We start from the raw sequence: 20,209 nt of genomic DNA on the forward strand, positions 1-20,209 counted from the left end.
ATATTCACAAATAAACAGAAACTGAGAGAGGTGTAACCAACAGAACAGCTTTACAGAAAATAGTAAGGGGAGTGCTACAGCCTGCAAAAAAAGACAGAAGAGAGAGGTTGGAAAGAAAACACAGAAATATTCTCTTAGTAAAATTAACTGAAAGTATGAAAATACTGATGAAAATAAAATATGATATATAAAATCCAGGGGTTAAAATGGGTGAAGAACAGCCTTTAGAGTAATAATAATGAGTGTTAATGGATTAAACTCCACAATCAAAACACACTGACTGGCAGAATGGATAAGGAACATAATCAATATGCTATATACAAGAGACTCACTTCATACCCAAGGATACTAACAGATTGACATTGAAAGATGTAAAAAAAATTCCACACATAAAGTACCAAAAAAAAAAAAGCTGGAGCAGCTATACATACAGTGGATGAAACAGAAAATAGACAAGAAAAGCAAATAAGTTATTAGAGACAAGGAAGGACATTATGTATTAATAAAATGGGCAAAGCACCAGGGATAAATAAAAATCATAAATGTCTATGTATCCAACCAGGATACCCCAAATTACAAGAAGCAAACACTGGCAAAATAGGAAGGAGAAACAGATGTCTCTACAGTTAGAGCTGGAGACACCGATACACCACTCTCATCATTGGACAGAACATCTGGGAAGAGAATCAATAAAGAAACAGAGAGCTTAAATAATATTATAAATGGACTAAACCTAATAGACATATACAGAACATTGACCCCAAAACAGCAAGATATACATTCTTCTCAGGTGCTCATGGATTTTTCTCTAGGAAAGACTGTATGTTGAGTCACAAAGCAGACCTCAAGAAATTCAACAAGATCGAAATTATTCAAAGCATTTTTTCTGTTCATAATGGGTAATGTTGGAAATCAACAGTCAGGAAAAGGGAAAATTCACAAACATATGGAGATTAAACAACACACTCTTAAATAATCAGTGGGTCAAAGAAGAAACAGAGAAATCAACAAATACCTCAAGGCAATTGAAAACAAGATCACAACATATCAGAAAGTGTGGGATGCAGTGAAGGTACTGCTGAGAGGGAAATTTATAACCCTCAATGCTTACATTAAAAAAGAAGAGGGAAGTGGATTTGGCCCAATGGATAGGGCATCCACCTACCACATGGAAGGTCCAGGGTTCAAACCCAGGGTCTCCTGACCCATGTGATGAGCTGGCCCACGCACAATGCTGATGCGCACAAGGAGTGCCTTGCCACGCAGGGGTGTCCCCCGCCTAGGGGAGCCCACATGCACAAGGAGCGCACCCCGTAAGGAGAGACGTCCAGCATGAAAAAAAAATGCAGCTTGCCCAGGAGTGGCACTGCACACACGAAGAGCTGACACAACAAAATGAGACACAGATTCCAGGTGCCACTGACAAGAAAACACAGAAGAACACACAGCAAATGCACACAGAAAGCAGACAACTGCGGGGGGGGGGGGCACAGCGCACAGGGAAGGGGAGAGAAATAAAAAAAGAAGAGCGAGCTAAAATCAATGACCTAACTACACAGCTGGAGGATCTAGAAAATGAACAGCAAACTAATCCCAAAGCAAGTAAAAGGAACGAAATAATAAAGATACAGCAGAAATAAATGAAACTGAGAAGAAAAAAAAAAAAAAAGACAACTTCTGGGAAGATGACAGACTAGAAAGACACAGGACTCTATTCTTCTCTAGAAAAATAACTAGAGGACACCCTGAGACAGCCTAGAAAAGATCTTCCAGGGTAATGTACACCAGGCAAAGAATGGACACCACTAAGAACAGAGAGAGGCAAAGGAGGGGAATCGCAACCGCAAAATCTGTGAGTTGAACCCAGCAGCTGCTATTGCTGGCACCCTTCCCCACACTAAAGACACTTAAGAATTTTCAAGCCTCTGAACCTACTACAGACAAAGGGGGTACCAGGGATCCACCACCCCAGGAAAGGAAATAGAGAGGGAAACACCCTAAGGCTGAGAGCATCTAACCCATAAATCTGGTCTGCTGTGTCCCACTCGGCCTTTCCAGGCCAGGTAAGACCACACCATTGTTTACCATGGGAGACAACACGGGACTGGAGAAATCCTACACTCTCAGTCTCCCTCTCTTCTAGCCGGGACTGATTGTTGAAGATGTACCTCCCCAGGAAAGTGGACAGAGAAGGACATAGCCTAAAGCTGATTCACCTGTTAACCCACAAATTTGGTCTGCTGTGTTCACAAGCCCTTCCAGGCCAGGTAGGCTGTGCCATTGTTTGCCTTGGGAGCCTTCAAGGAACTAAAGAAATTCAACCCTAACAATCACCCTGTCTACTAACAGGCACTGACTGTTGAGAATGCGGTGGGGGGGGCGGGGAGTTGAATTATTTCATACCTGGAAAAGGGAGGGGGCTGCCACAGAAGGCTGGAGAACTGTTGCTAAGAAAGTGTGAATTACAAGGCTCTCAGCCTCCAGGCAGGATCTTCTATCTCATAGATGCAGTCTGCTACAGCAAAAACACTGTAATCAGGCAGTGAACTAAAAGGCCTGTCAAAGAGCACCATCTGCTACATACCAAGGTAGTGCAAGCGAGAAAATTAAAAATAAGTACGTTAGAGAGGCTTTTTCTGGGCTTTAGAGCCTCCCTCCCAAGGGCCTAGGAAGCAGATCTGCAACCCATTACTGGATCCACAGACCAGTTTTGGCAACTAACAAGGTCAATCATATAATCCAAGTTGAACCAAGAATCAAAGAGCAGCAGTAACACACAGCCTCCTACCACTAAATCCCTATAATAGAGAAATCGAGAATCTGGGTAAACTACATCATTATCAGATGCGTAGACATCAGCAAAAAATTATGAGCCATACGAAGAAAATGGAAGACATGGCCCAGGAAAAGGAATATATCAAAGCCCCAGAAAAGACACAGAATTTTAGAAAACTAATCAGCAAGATGTGCACAAATTTCCAAAATCAAATTAATGAGCTGAAAGACAGTATGGCTAAAGAGATGAACAACATCAAGAAGACAATGAGCAAGCACAAAGAAGAATTATAAATCATGAATAGAAAAGAAACAGAGGTCATAGGAAGGAAAAACACAATAGGTGAGATCAAAAACACTTTAGAGGTGGTGGACTTGGCCCAGGGGTTAGGGCGTCCTTCTACCAAATGGGAGGTCCAAGGTTCAAACCCCGGGCCTCCTTGACCCATGTGGAGCTGGCCCATGCGCAGTGCTGATGCGTGCAAGGAGTGCCACGCAGGGGTGTCCCCTGCATAGGGGAGCCCCACACGCAAGGAGTGCGCCCCATAAGGAGAGCCGCCCAGCGCGAAAGAAAGTGCAGCCTGCCTAAGAATGGCGCCGCCCACACGGAGAAATGACACAACAAATGACGCAGCAAAAAGAAACACAGATTCCTGTGCCGCTGACAACAACAGAAGCGGACAAAGAAGACGCAGCAAACAGACACAGAGAACAGACAACCGGGGTGGGGGGGAAAGGGAGAGAAATAAATAAATAAATCTTTGAAAAAAAAAACACTTTAGAGGATACAACAACAGACTCAAAATGATAGAAGAAAGAATAAGTAATACCAAAAACATTACACTTCAAATTGAAGAGAGGAAAGAACAGAGGGAGAAAAGAATGGAAAAAATTTAACATGGGCTCGGGGAGTTGAATGATAATACAAAACACAGCAACATACGTGTCATGGGAGTTCCAAAAGAAGGAATGGGAAAAGGGCGGGTAGTATATTTGAGTAAATAATAGCTGAAAATTTCCCAACTCTCATGAAAGAAATGAACCTGCATGTCCAAGAAGGCCACCAAACTCCAATCAAAATAAATCCAAATAGGCCTACTAAAAACAAGACACATGATACTCAGAATGTAAAATGAAAAAGAAAAGAGTAAATTCTGAGAGCAGTAAGGGATAAGCAAACCACCACATACAAGGGACGCCCAGTAAGTCTTTCCACAGATTTCTCATGAGAAACCACAGAGGTAAGAAGACAGTGGTATGATACAATTAGGAAGACTGAAAGAGAAAAACTGCCAGCCAAGAATTCTGTAACCAGCAAAGATGTCCTTGAAATATGAAGATGAGTATAAAATATACTCAAACAGAAACTAAAGAGAGATCTTTGAAAAATAACCCAACTTTGCAGAAAATATTAAAGTAAGCCTTAGAGCCTGAAAGAAAAGACAGGAGAGAGGCTTGAAGGCCAGTACAGAAGAAAGAATAATAAGAAAGGATAACCTAAAGAATAAAAAGACAAACAAAAATATGATATGACATATGAAAACCAAAGAATAACATGGTGGAAGCAAATAATGCATTTACAATAATATCATTGAATGTGAATGGATTAAACTCAGCAATGAAAAGATATAGGCTGACAAAATGGATAAAAACATGACGCATCCAGATGCTATTCAGAAGAGACTCAGCTTAGACCCAGGGATACAAACAAGCTGGAAGTCAAAAGTTGGAAAAAGATACTCCAAGCAAATAGTAACCAAAACAGTACAAGGGTAGCTATACTAATATCGGACAAAGCAGACCTTAAATACAAAAAAATTATAAGAGACACAGAATGCCATTATATATTAATAAAAGGAATAAGCCTTTAGGAAGATATAACAGTCATAAATATCAATGCACCTAACCAGGGTTCCCCAAAATACATGAGACATTCTCTGGCAAAACTTAAAGGAGAAATAGACATCTCTACAATAATCACTGGAGACTTCAAAACCCCACTCAAATCATTAGATAGAACTAGACAGAAGATCAACAGGGAAACAGAGAAGTTGAACAATATGATAAATGAGTTAGACCTAACGAACAGCATTTGGAACACTGCATCCAAACTCAGATTCTTCTCAAGTGCCCATGGATCCTTCTTAGGGACAGACAACATGTTAGGGCACAATGCAGCTCTCAATAAATATAAAAACACTGAAATTACACAAAGCACCTTCTCAGATCATAACAGAATGAAACTGGAAATCAACAACAGACAGGAAAAAGGTAAATTTGCAAATGTGTAAACACTGAACACCACACTCCAAGTAATCGGTCAAATAAGAAACTGCAAATGAATTCAGTAAATATATTGAGACAAATGTAAATAAGAACACAACTTACCAGAACTTATGGGATACAGCAAAGGCAGTCTTGAGAGGATAATTTGTAGCTCTGAATACCTACATTAAAGAACAAAGGAAGTGGATTTGGCTCAAATGATAGAGCATCTGCCTACCATATGGGAGGTCCAGGGTTCAAACCCAGGGTCTCCTGACCTGTGTGGTGAGTTGGCCCATACTCAGTGCTGAAGCATGCAAGGAGTGCCGTGCCACACAGGGGTGTCCCCTACGTAGGGGAATCCCAAGCGCAAGGAATGCGCCCCATACAGAGAGCCGTCCCATGTGTAAAAAACGCAGCCTACCCAGAAGTGGCGCCGCACACACAGAGAGCTATTGCAGCAAGATGACGCAACAAAAAGAGACACAGATTCCCGGTGCTGCTGACAAGAATGCAAGCAGACACAGACAAATGCACAGTGAATGGGCACAGAGAGCAGACAATGGAGGAGTGAGGAGTGGGTAATAAATAAACAAAATCTTAAAAGAAAAAAAAGAAAAACACACCGCCAACATCAAACTCAATGGAGAAAGGTTGAAAGTTTTCCCTCTAAGATCAGGAATAAGACAAGGATGCCCACTGTCACCACTGTTATTCAACATTATACTAGCTAGTACAATTAGACAAGAAAAAAAAATTAAAGGCATCCAATAGGAAAAGATGAAGTAAAACTCTCACTACTCAGGATGACATGAGCCTAAATTTAGAAAATTCTGAAATGTCTACAACAAAGCTACTTGAGCAAATAAACAAGTTCTGAAAAGTGGCAGGATTAAAATCAACATGCAAAAATCAGTAATGTTTTTGTATACTTGTATTGAACAATCTGAGGAGGAAATCAGGGGGAAAAAATCCATTTTCAATAACAAGAAAAAGACTCAAATACCTAGGAATCGCTTTAACCAATGGAGTATAGGACCTATATGAAGAAAACTATGAAACAAAGCTAAAAGAAATTTTAAAAGACCTAAACCAACAGAAAGACATTCTGTGTTCATGGATTAGAAAACTAAATATTGTCAAGATGTCAATCCTACCCTGATTTACAGAATCAGTGCATTACCAAACAAAATTCCAACAGCCTTCTTTACAGAAACAGAAAAGGTGATTACCACATCAGTTGGAAGGGAAAGTGCCCCTGAATAGCCAAAAGCATTCTAAAAAAGAAAAACAATGGGGAACAGATGTGGCTCAAGCAATTGGGATTGCGCCTACCACATGGGAGGTCCAGGGTTCACTTCCCGATGCCTCTTGGAGAAGGTGAACTGGCATGACAGGCAGGCATAGTGAGCTAACACAACAAGGTAACACTACAAAGAGACAAAGAGGAAAGGCAATAAGAGACACAACAAACCAGGGAGCTGAGGTGGCTCAAGCAATTGAGAAGCTCTTTCCCACATGGAAGGTCCCAGGTTTGGTTCCTGGTGCCTCCTAAAGAAAAGACAAGCAGACACAGAGAGCAGAAAGTGATTGCAAATGAGGGGGGGGAATAAGTAAATAAAATAAACCTTTAAAAAAAAGAAGAGTGACATGGGAAGATTTTCACTGCCCAACCTTGAACATTACAAAGCTACAGCAGTCAAAACAGCATGGTACTAGCATAAAGATAAACATACTGATCAATGGAACACAATTGAGGGACCACAAATGAACTCTCACCTTTATGGTCAATTAGTTTTTAACAAACCTACCAAGTCCATGTTAATGAGACAAAACAGTCTCTTCAACAAATACTGCTGGGACAACTGGATATCTATAACCAAAAGAATGAAAGAGGACCCCTATCTCAGTCCCTGTACAAGAGTCAACTCAGGGAAGCGGACTTGGCCCAGTGGTTAGGGCATCTGTCTACCACATGGGAGGTCCAAGGTTCAAACCCCGGGCCTCCTTGACCCGTGTGGAGCTGGCCCACATGCAGTGCTGATGCGCACAAGGAGTGCTGTGCCACGCAGGGGTGTCCCCTGCATAGGGAAGCCCCACATGCAAGGAGTGTGCCCCATAAGGAGAGTGGCCCAGGGCGAAAGAAAGTGCAGCCTGCCTAAGAATGGTGCCGCCCACACGGAGAGCTGACACAACAAGATGACACAACAAAAAGAAACACAGATTCCTGTGCCGCTGACAACAGAAGCAGCCAAAGAAGAAGATGCAGCAAATAGACACAGAACAGATAACCAGGGGGGAAGGGGAAATAAATAAATCTTTAAAAAAAAAAAAAGAATCAACTCAAAGTGGATCATCAAAGTGTAAATATACAAACAAGAACCATGAAACTACTAGAAAAAAATGTAGGGAAACATTTTCAAGACCTTGTGGTAGTTGGTGGTTTCTTGGCCCTTATACCCAAAGCATGCAAAACAAAAGAAAACATAGATAAATGGGACCTCCTCAAAATTAAACAGTGGGAAGCGGCTGTGGTTCAACTTATAGAGCGTCCGCCTACCATATGAAGGGTACAGGGTTCAATACTCAGGGCCTCCTGACCCATGTGGCAAGCTGGCCCATGTGCAGTGCTGCCGCACGCAAGGAGTACTGTACCACATAGGGGTATCCCCTGCATAGGGGAGCCCCACGTGCAAGGAGTGTGCCCCACAAGGAGAACCGTCCCACACACAAAAAAACCGCAGCCAGCCCAGGAGTGATGTCACACACATGGAGAATTGACACAGCAAGATGACACAACAAAAGAAGTGACACAGTTTCCCAGTGCCTCATGACAAGAATGCAAGTGGACACAGAAGAACACATATGGTAATGTCTATATATACTCATAGTGGAAACAATTAAAAACAACAGCTGGGGGGGTACTGGGCTCCTGGCCGGGGGGTCACTGTTGTGGGCCCTGGGAGAGCAGCGGCAATCCTCCAGGTGCAACGACAAGAACCAGGAAGGAAGGAGGGCCCAACAGTGGGCTCTTAATACTAATGGCTACACTTTTGAGCCTATACACCTGCAATAAGAACAAGGCCTAGAGTAGCATTGCGCCTGGGGGTTTCCTCCTGACAGCCTTCATGTTACTCAAATGTGGCCACTCTCACAGCCAAACTCAGCGTGTAGATGCGATGCATTCCCCCCAGCGTGGGACATGACACCCGGGGATGAGCCTCCCTGGCACCGAGGGATCACTACCACATACCAGCTGAAGATGCAACTAGAAAATGACCTTGAATTAAAGGTTCAATGCGGATCAGCAGAATATCCCTGTCTACATATAATAACATGACTTCGGGAAGCTGTTTGACCTAATGTAAGGGGGAAATGGAAAGGAGAAATGAGATTATAAGGCTGTGAGTCTCTAAAAAAGAGTCTGGAGGTTGTCAGAAGGAATACTCCTATGTACAACTGAACAGAGTCTAAGAGACAGATAAGGTAGATACAACCCCAGGTATTGGTTCTTTTGAGGGATAAAGAGACCCACGGGTTCTATGGTCATGGCAGAAGGGGTTCACTGCCATGACAGATGGCCCTTCTTTGGAGCTGGTGTTTCTGCGTGATGGAATTGGACTCAGAGGGGATCTCTTTTCACAAGACTTGCATGCTACTTTATTGGAATTGTAGTTGGTGCTGGGTTTAAGATATATGTAGGGGATTTGAATCTCTGGACTGATAATATGACACCCAGGCCCAGAGCCTCAACAGACTTCAGCTCCTACACTTTGATTTATTGGACTTACTCCACTCAGCTAACATGGAGTTGAAGAAGGTCAACCACCACAACATGGAGCCTAGAGTGTCTACAACTGGAAGCAGGAGGAGTGCATCCAGTACCCATGTGGAATCTAAGCCCTCACTTGACATAGGCGTGCAATGGACACAACCAATCCAATGTCCACAGAGAAAATGTGGAATGGGTGTGGGAAGGGTAGCCATGGTGGCTGCTGGGTGTGGGGAACGGGAGGAAGAGATGAGATGTGGAGGCGTTTTCGGGATGTAGAGTTGTCCTGGATGGTGCTTCACGGACAATTACGGAACATTGTAGATCCCCCCAGGGCCCACTGGATGGAACGTGAGAGAGCCTGGGCTATGATGTGGACCATTGACTATGGGGTGCAGTGATGCTCAGAGATGAACTTACCAGGTGCAATGGATGTGTCATGATGATGGGAGAGAGTGCTGCTGTGGGGGGAGTGGGGGGCAGGGACGGTGGGGTTGAATGGGACCTCATATTTTTTTCATGTAATTTTTAAAAAAATAAATAATTAAAAAAAAAACAGTAAAAAAAAAAAGAAGAACACACAGTGAATGGACGCAGAGAGCAGACAACGTGGGGGAGGGGGTTAGGGGAGAGAAATAAATAAATTTTAAAAAAGAAAAATTAAACAGTATTGCCCCTCACAGGGCTTTGTCAAAAGGATAAAAAGGCAGCCAACTCAATGGGAGAAAATATTTGGAAATCACATATCTAATAAGGGCTTAATATTCAGAATTAAAAAAAAAAAATCCAGAATATATAAAGAGATGTTACAACTCAACAATAAAAAGACAAATGACCCAATTAAGAAACGGGCAAAAAACGTGAATAGACATTGCCCAAAGGAGAAATACAAATGGCAAAATAAAACAAAACATACACCTGAAGAAATGTTCAGTATCATTAGCAATTAAGGAAATACAAATCAAAACTACAATGAGATACCATTTCACACCTATCAGAATGGCCATTAATAAAAAGACAGAGAACTACAAGTGTTGGAGAGGATGTGGAAAGATAGGAACACTTATTCACTGTTGGTGGGAATGCAGAATGGTACAGCCACTGTGAAGGACTGTTCAGCAGTTCCTAAAGAAGTTGAATACAGACTTGCCACGTGACCCTGAAACACCACTACTGAGTATATACTCAAAACTGAGGGCACTGACACAAACAGACATCTGCACATCGATGTTCACAGTGGCACTATTCACAATTGCTAAAAGTTGGAAACGACCCAGGTATCCATCAATGGATGAATGGATAAACTGTGGTGTATTCACATGATGGAATATTACGCATCTATAAGATGAAATGAAGTCATAAAGCATATGACAACATGGATGACCCTGGAGGACAGTATGTATTATACTCTATGACTGTGTTACTATGAACCAAATACATTGTGTAACATATTGTGTGATTCAAAACATTTTTTATATGTATCCAGTACATTTAATTGAGAAATGGACTTTTTATTCAGCTGTTTTCTTTTTATTTTTTGTTTATATTTTCGGGTATTAAATGTACCAAAAGTTAAAAAAAAAAAAAAAAAATAGGGGAGCAGATGTAGTTCAGGCAAGTGGGCACCTGCCTCCCATATAGGAGATCCTGGGTTCAAGTTTCCAGGGTCTCCTAAAGAAGACAAAGAGTGAGCAGACAGCAAACAAAAACAACAAGCAAACAAGGAGCAAAAAAGGAATAGGCAGTGAGCAAAAACAAGCAGGAAGCAAGTGTGTCTCAAGCAGTTGGGCCTCCCGCATGGGAAATCCAGGGTTCAGTTCCAGTGCCTCCTAAAGAAAAACAAACAACAAGGAAAAACAACAACCAGACAACAAGCAAAAACAATGAGCAAATAGATGAGAGCCATCTTGGGGAGGGGAGGGGAAGAATAATAGGGTAGGTTGGGTCAATACACCAAATGTAAAATATAGGCTATAGTTAGTAGTAATATTTTGATGATGCTTTTGCAACGTTTATAACAAATGTTTCACAACAATGCAAGGTATTGGTGGAGGAGTGATGTGTGGACCCCCTGTACGGTGTTATGCATATTTATTTTGTAAGGTCACAATTTTTACTATAGACACTTATTGTTTCTGTATGTTCAAGTATGAATGGTATACTTCAGTTGAAAAATATATTAAGAAAAAAGAGAAAACTTTCAAATAATCTCAACTCCCACCTTAAGGAATAAGAACAAACTAAACCCAAAGCAAGCAGGAGGAAGGAAAAAATTAAGATTAGAACAGAGATAAACAAAAGGCACAGAATCAATGAAATCAGAAGTGGTTCTTTGAAAAAATCAATAATATGGACAAACCTTTAGTTGGAATAACCAAGGAAAAAAGAGAGAAAAGACTCAAACTACTGAAATCAGTAACAAAATTGGGACTATTACTACCAAGTTTACAAAAATAAAAAGACTTAAAAAATACAATGGGGAAGCGAATGTGGTTCAAGCAACTGAGCTCCCCCATCCACCACATGGGAGGCCCCATGTTAGGTTCCCGGTGCTTCCTGAAGATGAGCAAGACAGCCAGCTAGCGCAACAGTCAGGCGTGGTGAGCTGATGCAACTAGATAACACAACAAGAAGACACAAAGAGGAGAGACATAACAAATGAGGGAGCTGAGGTAGCTCAAGCAATTGAGGGCCTCTCTCCCACATAGGAGATCCTAGGTTCAGTTCCCAGTGCCTCCTAAAGAGAAGACAGGCAGACACAGAAAGCACACAGCGAATGGACACAGAGAGCAGACAGCAAGCACAACCAACCAAGGCAGGGGTAATAAGTAAATAAAACAAATCTTTAAAAAAAAAAAAAGATAAAAATAAAAAATACAATGAACCTTATGCCAACAAATTATATAACCCAGATGAAATGGACAAATTCTTAGAATCACACACTTACAAAAGTGACTCAAAAAGAGACAGAAAATCTGGGTTGTACTATAACTAAAGACTGAATTAATAATTTAAAAATTCCTAACAAAAATCTAAGACCAGATGACTTCACTGGTCTATTAAACACCAATCCTTCTCAAATAATTCCCCAAAAAATAAAGGGAGATGAAACAATTCCTAACCCATTCTGTGGGGCCAGTATTATCAAGATACCAAGACCAAAAAAAAAAAAAAAAAAAGGAAATCAAAAGAAAAGGAAACTATAATCTCCCTTATGAAATACAGATGCAAAAATCCTCAACAAAATATTAACCAACCAAATACCTCAGAACATTAAAAGGATTAAACACTAAGATCAAGTTGGATATATCTGAGAAATTTAAATGTACTGCAGCATACAAAAAATCAATCAAATCAAACATACTCATACAATGAAAGGGAAAAAAACATGTAATCATAGCAATTGAAGCATAAAAAGCTTATGATAAAAACCAACACCGTATTATTTTTTTAAAAAAAATACTCAGCAGGGAGCAGATGTGACTCAAGCAGCTGAGCACCTGCTTCCCACAACGGGAGATCCAGGTTCGGTCCCAAGTGCCACCTAAAACAAACTCAAGCAACAAGCAAACAAACGAAAAAGCCAACTCAGGACAGCTGATGTAGCTCAGTGGCTGAGCACTGGCTTCTTGCATACAAGGTTCCAGTTTCAATCCCCAATCCCAGTACCTAAAAAAACACAAATATCAGCAAACTAAGATTAGAAGGGAACATCCTCAACCTTATAAAGGGCATCTATGAAAAGTCCATAACTAACATCATACTCCATGGTGAAAGACTGAAAGCATTACCCCTATGATCCGGAATGTGGCAAGAATGTCCACTCTTGATACTTAAACCCAGGAGAAGTGGAAGCCTTAGCTAGTGCAATTAGGCAAGAAAAATAAAAGGCACCCAAATTGGAAATGAAAAACTAAAATTATCTCTATTTGCAGATGACATGATCTTATATGTAGAAGACCCTAAGAAATCTACATACACACACAAAGACTGTTAGAGCTAATGAACAAATTTGGCAAAGTTCCAGGAAACAAAATCAAAGCACGAAAATCAGCTATATTTCTGTACACTAACAAGGAACAATCCAAAATGAAATGAAGAAAATCCCATTTACAATAGCACCAAAAACAAGGACATACTTAGGAATAAATTTAACCAAGGAGTCACCAGACTTGTACAATGAAAACCACTTAACATGGCATAAATAAATGTGTTCAGGGATTAGAAGACTAAATATTAAGATGACAATACTACCCAAAGCTATACACAGATTCAATACAATCGCTATCAAACTTTCAACACCATTTTTTGCAGAAATGAAAAAAATACATCAAAAAATTCATGTAGAATTTCAAGGGCCCCAAAATAGCCAAACAACCCTGAAAAAGACAAATTATCAAGAAGATGAAAAGATAACCTACAGAATACGAGCAATTAGTTCTAAACCATATATCAGACAGAGGTTTAACATCCAAAATATAAAAAGAACCTTGCAAAGACAACAAACTTTTAAAAATTGACAGAGAACATGAATCAACATATCTCCAAAGATATACAAATGGCCAATCAACACATGAAAAGATATTCAACATCATTAGCCATTAAGAAAGTGCACACTAAAACCACAATGAGATAACACATCTCACCAACAAGGATGGTTATCATTAAAATCAATCAATAAACAAAAGTGTTGACAAGTATGCAGAGAAACCGGAACTCTCCTACATTGTTGATGAGAATGTAAAATGGTACAGATACTGTGGAAAACAATTTAACAGTTCCTCGAAAAGTTAAATATAGAATTGGCATATGACTCAGTGATCCCATTTCTAGGTTTATACCCCGAGAAAGTGTTAAGAATGTTGCAAACAGATACTTACACAACAATGTTTACAGCAACATTATTCACAATAGCCAATAACTAGAAACACCCCAAATGTCCATCAAAAATTTAATGGAAAAACAAAACAGGTACAAATACACAATGGAATATAATTCAGCCATAAACAAAGATGAAATTATAAGACATGACGGAAGAACTTTGAAAACATTATGCTTAATGAAAATAAGCAACACGCTGTAGGACTAGAATTATAACACTTATAAGAGATGACTAGAAATAGCAAATTCACAGAGAAAGAAAGTAGATTAGAGGTCACCGGGGAGGGTGGGAAAGGGGAAATGGGAGTATCTTCTTGAAAAAATTTTAAAAGGAGAACTAAAGCAGCAAATGTGATGAATGATTAGAATGACAAAATGTTAAAATATGTGTTTTTCTTTCAGAAAAAAGAAAGAAAAAACAAAGTTGGTGATTTCAAAACTTACTAAAGGGAGTAGATGTAGCTCAAGTGGTTGAGCACCCACTTCCCATGTACAAGGTCCCAGGTTCTATTCCCAGCACCTCCTGAAAACAAAACAAAACAAAGGAAAAAACCAAGTCTCACTGGGAACTGGATGTAGCTCAGCATTGAGCATCTCCTTCCCATGAGCAAGGTTCTGGATTCAATCCCCAGTACTACCTAAAAAACAACAACAACAAACCCAACTTACTAGAAAGCTACATCATCAAAACAACCCTAGTATTAAGACATTTAAATTAAAATATTTCAGGGGTAAAAAAAACCACTAAATTAAGAGAGGAGAGAGATGATAAGAATACACAGAGTCCACAGTCACCACTGTTACTCAACATCGTACTGGAAGCTCCAACCAGAGCAATTATACAAGAAAAAGAAATAAAAGGCATCCAAACTGGAAAGAAGCAGCAAAACTTTCCTGATTTACAGATGACAGGATCCTATATATAGAAAATCCTGAAAAATTCACAACAAAGCTCCTAGAGCTAATAAATGAATTGTAGTGGGGTACAAGATCAACTCCCAAAAATCAGCAGGTTTCGGTTTACAAATGAAGGAAAAATAAGTAAATAAACAAATGAACAATTGGAACAAGAAATCAAGAAAAAAGTTCCATTTACAACAGCAACTAAAAGAATCAAATATCTAGGAATAAATCGAACCAAGGATGTAAAGTGCTAGTACACAGAAAACTACAAACATTGCTAAAAGAAATCAAAGAAGGCCTAAATAAATGGAAAGACATTCCATGTTCATGGACTGGAAGACTAAATATTGTTAAAATATCAAAACCACCCCAAAACAATTAACAGAGTCAACACAATCCCCATCAAAATACCAACAACCTTCTTTGCAGGATTGAAAATGTCAATCATCCAATTTATATGGAAGGATAAGGGACCCTAAATAGCCAAAACTATAATGAAAAAGAAGAACAAAGTCAAAAGACTTACAGTTCCTGATCAAAGAATTTATTACAAAGCCACAGTAATCAGAACAGCACGGTACTCAAAACCAGCAAGATGGTGGTGGAGTAAGGAGCTCATAGAGTCAGCTCCTGCTACAAGGCAGTTAGCAAACATCCAGAGCTCTCTGGAGCTAGCAGAAGCATATTTGAGTGCTCCAGGAGACCAGAAGAGCATCCTGCAACATCCTCAAAGGAGTGGAAGGAGACTGCCCATCTGTAGAGAAGACTCATGAGTAGAGCACTCCACACCCCGGAGGCGGGTGCCCATCCTCCACTGGAGGCACAAGCCACCTCGGGACCATGGCTGGAACTGAAAGCTCCACTTGCCCAAAACAGGGGAGGAAGAGACAGCTGGGCACCAATTTCAGCTACTGATGAGTAAATTCAGCAAACTACAGTATAATCCTGAGAACAGCTAAAGTTTGAGCCTCTCCAAGTCAGAAAGAGGCTGGAAGCCACCATCTTAACTCTGCATCTGGCACAAGGGGAAGCGGGGCGAACTGAAAATTAGTGCTGGTGGGGACCAGCTTCTTTCCATCCAGGTCAGATTGCAGGCCTAGCCTAGGCCGCAGTCCCACCTCCAGCAGGGAGGAAGCTGCAGGGACCTGAGCCAGCCTCTCCGGGCCAAGGCGTGAAGGCCTGTGATTATCCTACTCTGGAGACACAAGCCGCCCTAGAAGCTATTCTGTGGCTGGAATTGGAAGCTCCATTTCCCAGAAACAGGGGAGGAGGAGATGGCTGACTGCTGGTTTCAACTACTGATTGGTAGGCTTGGCTGGCTAAGATACAACCCTGGGAACAGCTGGGGTGTGAACCAGCCCAAGTCAGAAAGAGGCCAGTAGCAGCCGTTTTGACTCCTCCCCATCCTGAGGGGAAGCCGGCTGACTCAGTGTCAGCAGGAACAAGTTTTTTTTCACGCAGATCAGCCTGCAGCCATAGCCTAGGCTTCAGCCCCGCCTCTGGTGGGGAAGAGGCTGAAGAGCCCTACACCAGCCTATATAGGTAACTGCAGGTAACTTTGGCTGGCACAGACTGAAAATCAGAAGTCTACAAGGGCAACTGCGGTCATCTTAGGACCCACACTGCATAGATGGCTGCCCACACCTGCAGCTCCATCCCCGCCCCAAGCAGGGGAGAAAGGGATGTGAAGCTTCATCACTCTCTCAGGCCAACTACAGTCTATGCCTGCACTTGGATTATTCCACACAGCTGTGACTCTGTCCCTATCTCTGGCAAAAGAGAAAGTGGAAGAAGCTTCACTGGTCCCTGGCACAATGAGGACAGCATGAGCCTCCACAGTTTACAGCACTAACTACATGACTAGCTCCTACTGCACAACCAGCAAGGGAGAAAGGATAGGAAGCCCTGAACTAGATAAAAACTGCACCCAGAAAAAATACTCTAGTAAACCAGATGCAAAGACATCAACAAAAAATTACAATCCACACCAAGAAACAGGAATCTATGACCCAGTTAAAGGAATAAGATAAGCCTCCAGGTGACATATAGGAGTTGAGACAACTAATCATAGATGTTCAAGCAAATCCCCTTAATAAATGCAATGAGATGACTAAAGAGAATAAGGATATTAAGTAGACATTGGATGAGCACAAAGAAGAATATGAAAGCATACATGGAAAAATAGCAGATCTAATGGGAATGAAAGGTGCAATCAATGAAATTTTAAAAACATTGGACGGGACATTGTAGATCCCCTCAGGGCCCACTGGATGGAACGTGGGAGAGTGTGGGCTATGATGTGGACCATTGACTATGGGGTGCAGCAATGCCCAGAGATGTACTTACCAGGTGCAATGGATGTGTCATGATGATGGGAGAGAGTGTTGCTGTGGGGGGGGTGGGGGTTGGGGGCGGTGGGGTTGAATGGGACCTCATATTTTTTGAATGTAATATTTTTTTTTTAATGAATTTAAAAATTTTTTAAAAGTTAAAAAAGTAAAACAAAATAAAATAATAAATCATAACATCCTACTCAAAAAATAAATAAATAAATAATAAAAACATTGGAATCACATAATAGTAGATTTGAGGAGGCAGAAGAAAGGATTGGTGAGCTTGAAGAAATGGCCTCTGAAACTGAACATACAAAAAAAGAGATGAAGAAAAGAATGGAAAAAATTGAACAAGGTCTCAGGGAACTAAATGATAGCAAAAGGCATGCAAACATACGTGTCATGGGTGTCCCAGAAGGAGAAGAGAAGGGAAAAGGGGCAGAAGGAATATCTGAAGAAATAATGGTAGAAAATTTCCCAACCCTATTGAAAGACATAGATATCCATGTCCAAGAAGCATAACATACTCCCATCCAAAAAAATCCAAATAGACCAACTCTGAAACACATACTTATCAGAATGTCAAAGGCCAAAGACAAAGAGAGAATTCTGAGAACAGCAAGAGAAAAGCAATGCATAACATATAAGGGATATCCAATAAGATTAAGTGCTGATTTCTCACCAGCAACCATGGAGGCAAGAAGACAGTGGTCTGATATATTTAAGATACTACAAGAGAACAATGTCCAGCCACGAATCTTATATCCAGCAAGACTGTCTTTCAAAAATAAGGGCAAAATTAGAATATTCACAGATATACAGAAACTGACAGAATTTCTAAGCAAGAGACCAGATTTTCAGGAAATACTAAAGGGTGTGCTAGAGCCTGAAAAGAAAAGACAGGAGAGAGAGGACTGGAAGAGAGTCTAGAAATGAAGATGGTATCAATAAAGGTCACTAAAAGTGTCAAAAGAGTGGTGAAAATAAAATATGACAGATAAAACTCAAATAGTCAGGAATAAACTTAACCAATGATGTAAAGCACTTGTATTCAGAAAACTGTAACTCGATGTTAAAACAAATTTAAAAAGCCCTAAATAACTGGAAGAACATTCCATGCTCATGGATGGGAAGACTAAATATCATTAAGATGTCAATTCTACTCAAATTGATACACAGATTTAATGCAATCCCAATAAAAATTCCACCAGCATTACAGAAAAGATTGAAAACACGATCATTATATTTATTTGGAAGGGTTAGAGGTCCTGAATAGCCAGGAACATCATAAAAAAGAAAAGTGAACCCTCATCTCCAGACTTTAAATCATAATACCTACCTATAGTGGTAAAAAGAGCATGGTAGCGGCCTAAAAACAGACAAAACAGACCAACGGAACCAACTTTATGTTTCAGAAACAGACCCTCACAGGTATGGTTAAGTGATTTTTGACTAGCCTGTCAAACTCACATAGCTCGGGCAGAACAATCTATTCAACAACTGGTGCTGAAAGAATTGGATATCCATAGCTGAAAGAAGGAAAGAGGACCCCTATCTCACATCTTATCCAAAAATTAACTCAAAATGGAACAAAAAACTAAAAATAAAAGAACCATAAAACTTCTAGAAGAAATTATTGGAAAATATCTTCAAGACCTGGTAGTAGGTGGTGGATTCTTAAAGGACATAAGAGGAGGACTGAGTGGACTACTGATGTTTAATGTATGTAGAAGTTTTAATTAGCTTTACTGTAAAAGTATGGAAATATATAGACTGGATGGTAACACACAGTAACAGCTAGTTTATGATGGAGATGTGACTGAATATGGTAGTCTAGTTATGTAAATGCCAATTGACAGAATGCTAGAGAATAATCTAGGAACTGGAAAGCACAGTAAACCAATAGGTGGATGAGAATTGTAGTTGATGGTAAACATGCAAGAGTGTCTTTGCTAGCTAGAGCAAATGTTTATCACTACTGCAGGGTGATGGGAATGTGGAGAAGCATGGGAAAAATACAGCTGGAGTGACCTATGTACTGTGGTTAGGAGTAATAATATAATATTCTTGCATCTATGCAAAAGATGTACTGTGTTGATACTGAGGCAGTATGGAAAATGTGAGCCAAATGTACACAATGGACACGGTAATAATCATACTATTTTATCTGTAGCAAAATGACACACCACATTGTGGTGTGCTGATGGATGGGGTGTTGTTTGGGAATTCTGCACATGTGCATGATTGTTTCCTAAGTTTACAACTTTTGTCATAAAAAATATATTTAAAAAAAATAAGAGGGTAGGTGGGGGGAAAACACACCAAATATAAGATAAGAACTATAATTAGTAGTAAGATATTGACAGTGTTCTTTCATAGTTTGTAACAAAAGTCTCATGACAACGCGAGGTGTTGGTGGAGGGTTGACGTATGGGACCCCTGTATGTTATACATTTGCAATTTAAGTTCACAGCTTTTACTATACACTTAATTGTTTAAGTATGTTCATATATAAATGATATAAAGATAATAATAATAGGTTATTTGGGGGAAAAATACTTTGTTGAGTAGTGATATTTTGACAATGCTCTTTAATCATTAGTTAAAAAGGTTTAAGAACAATGCAAGTTACTGGTGGTAGAGTGAGTTACGAGAGTCTTGTATGGTTTACATATGTTTGTTTTGTAAGTTCACAACTATTATAAACTTATTGTTTATGTATGTTTATGTATGAGTGGTATACTTCAATAAATTTAAAAAAAAAAAAACAGCATGGTACAGACCAATGGAATTGAACTGAGATCTCAGAAATCAATTCTCACATTTATGGCCAACTGCTTTTGACAAAGAAGAAAAAACACTTAATGGGGAAACAAGTCTGTTCAACAAACAGTGTGTGGAACACTGGATCTCCATTTGCAATTAAGGTAGACCCCTACATCACACGATATACAAAAGTCAACTAAAAAATGGATCAAAGACCTAAATATAAGAGCTAGAACTATTAAAATCCTAGAAGGAAAAGTAGGAAAGCATCTTCAGAACCTTGTCTTAGGCAATGGTTTCTTAGACTTTACACCCAAGCACAAGCAACAAAAGAAAAAATAGATAAATGGGACCTCATCAAAATTAAACTTTTGTTCCTCAGCTGATTTCATCATGAAAGTAAAGAGAATCTATACAATGAGAGAAATTATTTGGAAACCACATATCTGACAAGGGTTTAATATTTAGAATACTGAAAGAAACCCTTCAACTCAACAAGATAAATGATCTAATT

At 40.0% G+C, this 20,209-nt stretch overlaps 1 protein-coding gene across 9 annotated transcripts in view; it reads right to left on the minus strand.

The window, feature by feature from the left end:
• Positions 1 to 20,209, minus strand: part of UIMC1 (ubiquitin interaction motif containing 1) — a 145,790-nt gene that overhangs the window by 117,756 nt on the left and 7,825 nt on the right. For 3 of the 9 annotated variants that reach the window (XM_004460010.4, XM_058282722.1, XM_058282717.1), the window contains exon 2: positions 5,164 to 5,222. The exons of the other annotated variants lie outside the window; for them this stretch is intronic. The gene's annotated coding sequence lies outside the window, so the exon portion shown is untranslated. The remainder of the gene's footprint in view (positions 1 to 5,163; positions 5,223 to 20,209) is intronic. 9 annotated transcript variants of the gene reach the window in all.

This window comes from Dasypus novemcinctus, chromosome 2 (assembly GCF_030445035.2).
Source record: "Dasypus novemcinctus isolate mDasNov1 chromosome 2, mDasNov1.1.hap2, whole genome shotgun sequence".
Lineage (NCBI taxonomy): Eukaryota > Metazoa > Chordata > Mammalia > Cingulata > Dasypodidae > Dasypus > Dasypus novemcinctus.